At 39.9% G+C, this 8,250-nt stretch overlaps 1 protein-coding gene across 1 annotated transcript in view; it reads left to right on the plus strand.

Moving 5' to 3' along the window:
* Positions 1-851: 851 nt before the first annotated feature.
* The window catches only part of KCNQ1 (potassium voltage-gated channel subfamily Q member 1), a 74,333-nt gene continuing 66,934 nt past the window's right edge, over positions 852-8,250 (plus strand). The window contains exon 1 of the mRNA XM_072421822.1: positions 852-1,123. The gene's annotated coding sequence lies outside the window, so the exon portion shown is untranslated. The remainder of the gene's footprint in view (positions 1,124-8,250) is intronic.

Raw genomic sequence — 8,250 nt, forward strand, 5'->3', positions numbered from 1 at the left:
ATATAACCTGGGGAATAATATACTATAATATGAGGTGATATAACCTGGGGGACTGATATAATTATAATATCAAGTAAAGTGATATAACCCAGGGTTTATATACTATAATATGAGGTGACATAATAAAACTTGGACCTAATATAGTATGAGGTGAAGCAGTATAACCTGGTCTTGATAATACGATGTGAGGTGATATAACTTTTTTTCTTGATATATAATGTGGTGATATACTTTAGTTAAGGAAATAAAGTAACTAGCCTCATAGGGCTTTTACCTTTTCTAATGCTGTCTAAAATAGATCTTATTGTGTGATTCTTCCCCCACCTCATAGATGGTAAGCCCTTCTGGGCAGGGTCCTCTCCTCCCCGGGTCAGTGTCTGTATCTGTCTGTCATTTGCAACCCCTTGTAAATGTACAGTGCTGCATAATATGTTGGCGCTATAAAAATCCTGTTTAACATCAATAATAATATTTGCATACGCTTTGCACCCTATTGCGCCACTACAACCTATGTTAGTGTTTGTTTTAATGGCAGCCAATGTATTTCACAACACTGAAACTTTTCGAGGCACCACAACACATAGTAACACCCTCCCATGCGTTGTGGTGTGCCGCATTCCAAATAAATGGCGCATGTCTTTTAAATGAACATACACATGCTAACATACATGTGGTAAACCATCACAAAAACATTAAGATGAATGGTTGCTATGAGCCACAAACACTTTATACACAATCAGCCCAGTGCAGCCTGGGAAGTGCCAGCATGCCAATCCCTCCATGTCCTGGTCCCCGCACCTAAAGGGTTAACCTAGAAGGGAGCAGAAAGGCTCCGGGAGCTTTTTAACACGAAGTCTCAGGTTACAATAACTTTAATGGCTGCCAGCAGCGGGAGATCTTCTTCCTGCATTGTGTGCAGCTTTCAACACATTGCTCTGAAATTCCACTGCAAGGAAGATGATGTCAAATCTACAGCAGTGACACCGACTAGGAAGTGAAGTTCTGAAAGTTTACATGGTGCAGGCGTGCGATCCAAGAGGAAATCTTAGCACTTCCTACATCGCTTTCCTCTCCCCAGCCTGTGATCTTCAGGAGAGGCGAGGGGACCATGCTGGATAAATAGGTAGGACATGCTGGTCCTGGGGGCACTCCCTGATCCCTATACCTGGACAATGGGTGCTATGGAGGTTGTTTGCTTTAGTCGTTGCTGCTGCCATGGCACTGACTTCATGGCACATCGCTTTTTTTATATTTGGTGCCAGGGCTGTGCTGATGAGTACTGTGAAAAGTCACACATTTTGTCATATTTTTTTAAAGATCTTGTTGTATTGAGCTTATAGATCCCTAGGGACCCATAGAGAATGCTGAGACTTGTAGTTCCATGCCAGCTACATAATTTGTGCAGTCACTGATTGCTGAGTGTTGGCCATCTTACGGCTGCTGTGTAGATCTGTAATATAGATCAGCATGCCTTGAAAATCATGGAACTGATCACAGAAAAGTTGCAGATTATGCAGGTAGTAAGAAAGCAAAAACAGTATTTGTTGGGGGTCAGTACAGTAATAACCACCCATACCAGCTATTCCCAGCCAGGGGCCCTCCAGAAGTTGCCTTGAGCTGTGGCTGATTGATCTCACATTAGATGTTTCCTGCATAGTTCTGGGGCCAACACCACTTGGCAGAGCCAGCTACATGGAACCAGGGACATTTCTAGCTGTCTGTGAAGGTGGCATTGGTATTACTAATGTATGGGGGACATACTTTGGGTCTAATGACTAAAGTCTGCATATCTCCCCTGTCTGTGTTCCGTTGATCTAATTCTTGTCAGTACTTGTGGTGGAGGTGAGCATGCTTTGCTTTTTAAAGGTCTCTTTACATAAGTTTCAGCACATAGTGGAAGGTCACATGATGCTCAGTAATGTGTTTATAGTCTTCCCACAAAAATCTATCTAAGCACAGGAACTACTGATATTGTGTATTATTATTATATTTATTATTAATAAAGTATATATAGCGCCAACATATTACGCAGCGCTATACATTAAAAATGGTTTGCAAATGAGAGACAGATACAGACAGTGACACAGGAAAAGGAGAGGACCCTGCCCTAAAGAGCTTACAATATATATATATATATAAGTTCAGACCTGGGTCAGGATTGAGTAATCTTGTGCGGCTCTCAGCAGCTGGCACCTTGCCAGACGCACGGTCACTTGCACTCAAGCGCTGGTTCTTAAAGAACTGCATTCTGTACAGGTACTAATACTGCTCACTGCCACCCCCATTCTTTCTCTATGGGGCAGCTGTAGGAAGAAGCTACTTGTAGCATCTCCCTCGTGGCAGTGGATCACTGGCATGAGAAACCGGTAGCCGCACCACAGCATTATGGCCAGTCGTATAAAACTTTGACAAGAGTAAGTGGAAAGCATAAGGTAGGTCGTTTCATTGAGCCACGTTTATGTCAGCTACCTATAACGTTGCTTGCAACGTTTAAAAAAAAGCGGGGTTAACGTTTCCATTGATTTAAATTGGGTATTTTCCCGCAAACTTTCAATTAAGGTGAAACTTAAAAATCAGAGGGCAGTAAATATTTTTCCTTTATGCTTAGTCTACACGAATGTTTTCCCCAGCGTTTAACCTGAGGCTTTAAAAGCCCATGTTTGAAATCCCCATGCATTCCAATAGGCTAATTTACACCAGGACGTTTCCTTGGGGCATGTTTATGAGCTTTATCTAGAACGTTGCTTGCAACGTTTAATACATTAAAATGCGAGGTTAATGCTGGAAAACGCCCGAAAATGCGGGTAAACGCTTCTGTTGATTTAAATGGGGGATTTTCCCGCAATTTCCGGTGTTTATAAGCACTTGAAACGTAAATGCATACAAACGTGGGAAAACACGTTACAAACGCGGGAAAGCGCAAGGCAAGCTTTAAAACGCTAATAAAAGTCCATAAAAATGCATGTAAACGCAGTAGGAACGTTTACATGCTTTTTAAAAATGTCCGTGTAGACCCAGCTTTAAGCTTACAATATGTGACTAAACCCAATACATTTTAAGAGATTGTGGTGACATCCGTCTCCTAATAAAATAAAGAGTTTGACGAATCACCAATTGTCTCTCTAAAGACTTTGATTATGGTCCATTGTTTTGTCAGTCAGTGATGTATTGGCTTCAGCCTCCCATTTGTGGGCATCAATCAATGTCTTATCTAGAAATGTTTTCTGTCCCAGTTAAATACTAAGCATACATATATCCAAAAGGCACTCAATGTGCATTGTGATTGAATGCTGAAGCAGGACTATAAACCTGTCCACAGGAACATCCTATTTTTTTGCATGGAGTAATTTTTAACATTCTGAAGGTTTTCATAAACTCCTGAAATTGACCTATTCTTGTCAGAATTATCACAAAATAAAAGTCAATAGTCTTCCAGCTTCAAAAAGTTTGTACAATATAAATATTACACACACATATAAATTAATTTTCAACAAATGATATTATTATTGTGTGATAAAAGAAGTGACCTAGGTTGCTTTGGGGCAGATGATATTTGGGAGCTTCAGGTTTTATTTAATTCCTATTTTTTAACATAATATTGCACTTATATATGATTACCTGCTCCATTCGTGGAACATGTAGATTACAAAATGTGTGCAAAAGTCTGCATAGGCCTCTAAAATACAGAGTGTGGGACTAATAAAGACCTACCCTATACATGATGGGCATTACCTCCCAGTGCTCGGCAGTGAGGGAACCGTAGATTTTGTTAAAACCCCCAACTCTCTTTGCAGAAAAGACCTCAAAATCTTTAGGGAAGCTTTTCCAAGTTAAAAATGTCACATTTTGACTTATAAGTCCTGAAAACATGCAGCTATTTCTCCTCGCTCCCATTTTCCTAAATCATTTTGTCTCTATCATCTTGGAGGAATGGATTACATGAAGCCAACTTCTGATGACACCTCTTTGTTTAGTAGTTGGGTGTAACAGAGTCCCAGGGGTTTTTTCTAGTTTTGTGCTAATAGCGTTGCTGGACATCTGTTTTTAAAAGGAAGTACTCTGGATGTATTTCTCCTTTTCTGGTTTCCCTGATTCAGATCTTGCATATGTCTCTGTTTAGTGATATCTGCAGGCAGATTTACATAACACGATTTATGGTTAGAATTGCTTAAAAAATCCCCCAAAAATATGGGTTTCTGGCTTCCAAAGTAGAATTTTTGCAATTTTTTTTACTTATATATAAAAATACAGACGCTGAGACATTAGGCAACCTCATTCTGGTAGTTTTACATTTTGGGGAACAAGATGTGACGTTGTTGGGAGCAAGACAGAGGAAAACAAACAGGTCCATAGGAAAAAGAGACAAATGTATAGAAAGAAATGCAGATATTGTATTGACAGGAAAAAAAGGTAAAGAGAAGTGGAGGGAGATATAACTCCTCTTCTAAGGGAAGAGGATGAGGGCTTAAGGGGGTTTAAGTCCAGAAAGACCAAAACTTTGGCTGTGTACACACGGTAAATTTTCATTGTCGATCTTTCATGATTGTTTCCAGTGGCAGATGAACTTATTGAACTGCATCCATTCTGTTCTATGGAAAGAGAAGGTGGGAGGATGAGCGAGCACTCCTCTCTTGTCTTGGATAGAGGTTGTTCCCAATCATTGTTCATGGATCCCCCATGAGGGATCCATTAATGATATCGGGCCACCACTATACACGTGTCAGATTCTCACCTGAGATGAACGGTTGTGCTTGTCTCGGGTGAGAATCTGACAGGTTTATGTAACCTAGGCAGGTATGATATGATATGTCCTTAGCCATAAAAAAACAAATACCACAGTTGGAGGGGAAGGCTGCTACTAAAGTGGTGGTGTACAAGCTTAAGGGGCATTAAACAAACAAAAAAAGACTGATCCCTCATATATCTTTGAGGAAGGAGGGTTATAGTGTAGGATAAAGAGGGCTGGGCCAACTTAACAAAAAGTACCCTCCTACCCCACCCTTGCTGATGGACCTCTATAATGTGCAGCTGGGAGATACCTTCCTCCTAACACTAAATGTACTAAAATGTAGATGAGTGCATTGCAGTGAATGTGTGACTGGGTTATAGGGGGTCTAATTATAAAGTGGTGAATCTGAAATTCACTGAAACATTCCTCGGTGGAGAGGAAAGGGATCAAATTGCTGCAGATAATCCTTGTTTTCAAGCGATGGTAAAGGCTGGCAAATGACTAACTTACACTTTGCCACCCAAAACTTCTAAAGTAAGTGGAGCTTTTTAAATGGGGTATTGCCACTAGAACCACCAGATGGCAGTCTGCAACTACCTGCGTTAGCTGTGCTGTGTTCAGCTTGTGATACAAAGTATTTGTCATTTCTTTTTAAGATTTATTACAGGAAAAAAGTACACTAGGAGATACTTTTCCTTAGGGCTTGTTCAGGCTTTAGGTTTTTTTTTTTCAAGGGTTTTTGAGTGGTTTTAAAATACAGGGTTCTGGGCAGTTTTTCATCTGAAAATGATCCCGGACTTCCTGGTATTTAGGGGTCTGTATCTGAGGTCTGCAGGTAAGGAAACTGTAAGAATAGCAAGATCTACAGTCCCACGTACAACATAGCTTGTTTTACACATATAATGGCTGCACATTTTTAAAACAGGGAATCAAAGATTCTGTCAAACATTCCCTCATGAGAATCTTCCAGGTCTATGTGTTTCAATGGCAGTATTTGATTGCCATCAGGGAATGGTTAGGGAAATGTTGGATTCTCTATTTTATAAATAGAGCCAAAAAGTGGTTGTTAATGTTCAAGAATTCATGCTGACGCAGACAACGCAGCTAGGGGGATGACATTCCAGTGCAACTAAATTAGTGTAAATATCTCATTCTAAACCTAATGTTAGAGTTAAGGTTTGTTGGGGCTAATACATTGTGTGTACATTTAGAGGGAAAGTGAGTTTTTTGAGGAATAATTTTATTATGGAACAAATACAGTGCTATCAGTCATTTCAAAGTGTTAATAAACCTGAATTGTTCTACAAAGGAAATGTGAGTTTGAACATTCTCAGGGGAAAACGTGTGCACAATTATTAGGCAACTATTAGTGTGCAGAATTATTACACAACTAAATGAAAAATAAATATTTCCCCATCTCGCTTGTTTAGTTTCATCTGTTAAGGTGAGAATAATAAACAACTCAAAATCTATAAATCAACATTACTGACATGTAAAAAAATAAAAAAACTCACTGACTAATATAGAGCCACCTTCTTTTCAATAAGTCATAAGCCTTCCATTCATATATTCTGTCACTTTTTGTGCAGCAGCAACCACAGCCTCCCAGATACTGTTCAGAGAGGTGTACTGTTTCCCTTCCCCGTAAACCTCCCTTTAAAGCCTACCTAAACTCAGAATTTTTACTTTACACAAAAGGGTCGACAATCATTTTATTTAAAGTAAAAATTTTGTTTGTGTTTTTTTTTTTTTAAAAAGGGTGCAGCACCGCCCCCTTAATTCTCGATCGCCTAGGCGATCAACAATGAATGGGAGCGCCAAGCCATAGGCATCCCGGGAGGCTCTTGGCTGCTCCTTCTGGGCATGCCTGAGCATGTTGGGCATACGCAGAGGGAGCCTTTTCATCAATAGGGAAAAAAATTGCATATCTCACGCATGTGCAGCGAGATTGGCAGGTTTTGCCACACAGTGCAAGATCGGTTGACGTAGGAAGAAGAGAGAAGATGGTGGTGCCTGGTGCTCCCTCTGCGCGGGGCCGAAGACGGATACACGGGACAACGCGATACCCGAAGAAACCTCCCGACGGATAGACTGATATGCGGGAATAAAGATGTGATTTTTTTTTTTTTTGGTTTTACTTTTGCTTCAAGAAGGGCTCCCAAGTTCTCATTAGAGTTTAGGTCAGGTGAGGAAGGGGACCTGTCATTGTTCCTTTAGTCTATTGGTCCTTTACTGGTTAGCCATGCAGTTACATGCGATGGAGCTTTGTCCTTCAAAAAAATCATGATCTTCTAAAAACATCCAACTTTTTCCTGTACCACTGCTTGAAGAGAGGGTCTTCGAAGAACTGACCGTAGGTTTGGAAGTTGATTGTGAGTCCATTTTCAACCCAAAACAGTCTAATTATCTTTTAGTATATAAATATCTTATCTTATAATAATAATAATACCAGACCAGTATCCAACCTCACCTTGCTGGCATCTTAGTTGAAGTGGAGCTCTGTGCCTGTTGCTGATCCAGCCACGGGTCCATCCATCTGTTCCATCAATAGTCACTCATTTCATCAGTCCATAAAACATTTAAAAATCTGTCTTGATAAATTTCTTGGCCCAGTCGTGACATTTCAAATGTTCAGTGGTGGTCGGGTTTCAGCCTCTCTTACCTCGGTCTAGTACACCTTGTACTTATAGCCACTACAGGAGGGTTGCAGTTCTAGAAAATGACTGCACTGCAGGATAATGAGTTTTTCTCAACTTTGGCAGTTGATTTACTTTTTTTTTATTAACGTGTTTCTTGAGACCATGTTGGCATTTTGCAACAAAACTTTGGATGGCTCTGTGATCAGGCTCAATTTTACAATATATGACTTTTCAGCGTTGGTTTTTTTTTTTTTTTTGCTTTTGTTGGAGAAAAAAAAGCTGTCTTATAGTTATCTACCTATCTATCTCCTTGATATAAGGTATTGGTCTCCTTAGGCCACACCCTCCCTTAATAAACAAATATACATCACCTGATATGCTCCAATCAAATTTGTATTCATGTTTATACAGCTTATAGTTAGTATAAATGTGTAAAAATGATGATAGGGTCAAAATTAGTCACTAATAATTGCGCACACAGTGCAAAGTATATGAACAGTGACACCTAAGCACATGAATAACCTTTGATATAAAGATTCAAAAATGATACTAAATTGATTCTGATTACTAATTAGCAGAGATCTTGGGGCTTCCCAAATTTCCATGAAAGGTTTATAGACGTAGACAGGGTTTTCGTTCCAGGCTTCTTTGTAGAAATCCCATATGTAATCCTGAGTTACACAAAGTTTAGGCCTCTTGCATGCCGGATGGCAACAGTCACTAAAATACACACAGAACTTTTCAGTAGCTTATCACAGTTGGAAATATTTGAGATAAAACTATGATGGAGGCAGGACCTGTACTTCTGCTGTGTTCTTCTGTTTTTCCACCTTATGGTAGGAGTAAAGTGGTCTCCGAACAGATCACCTTTCACAAGTCATG

This window comes from Pyxicephalus adspersus, chromosome 9 (assembly GCF_032062135.1).
Source record: "Pyxicephalus adspersus chromosome 9, UCB_Pads_2.0, whole genome shotgun sequence".
Taxonomy (NCBI): Eukaryota; Metazoa; Chordata; class Amphibia; order Anura; family Pyxicephalidae; genus Pyxicephalus; species Pyxicephalus adspersus.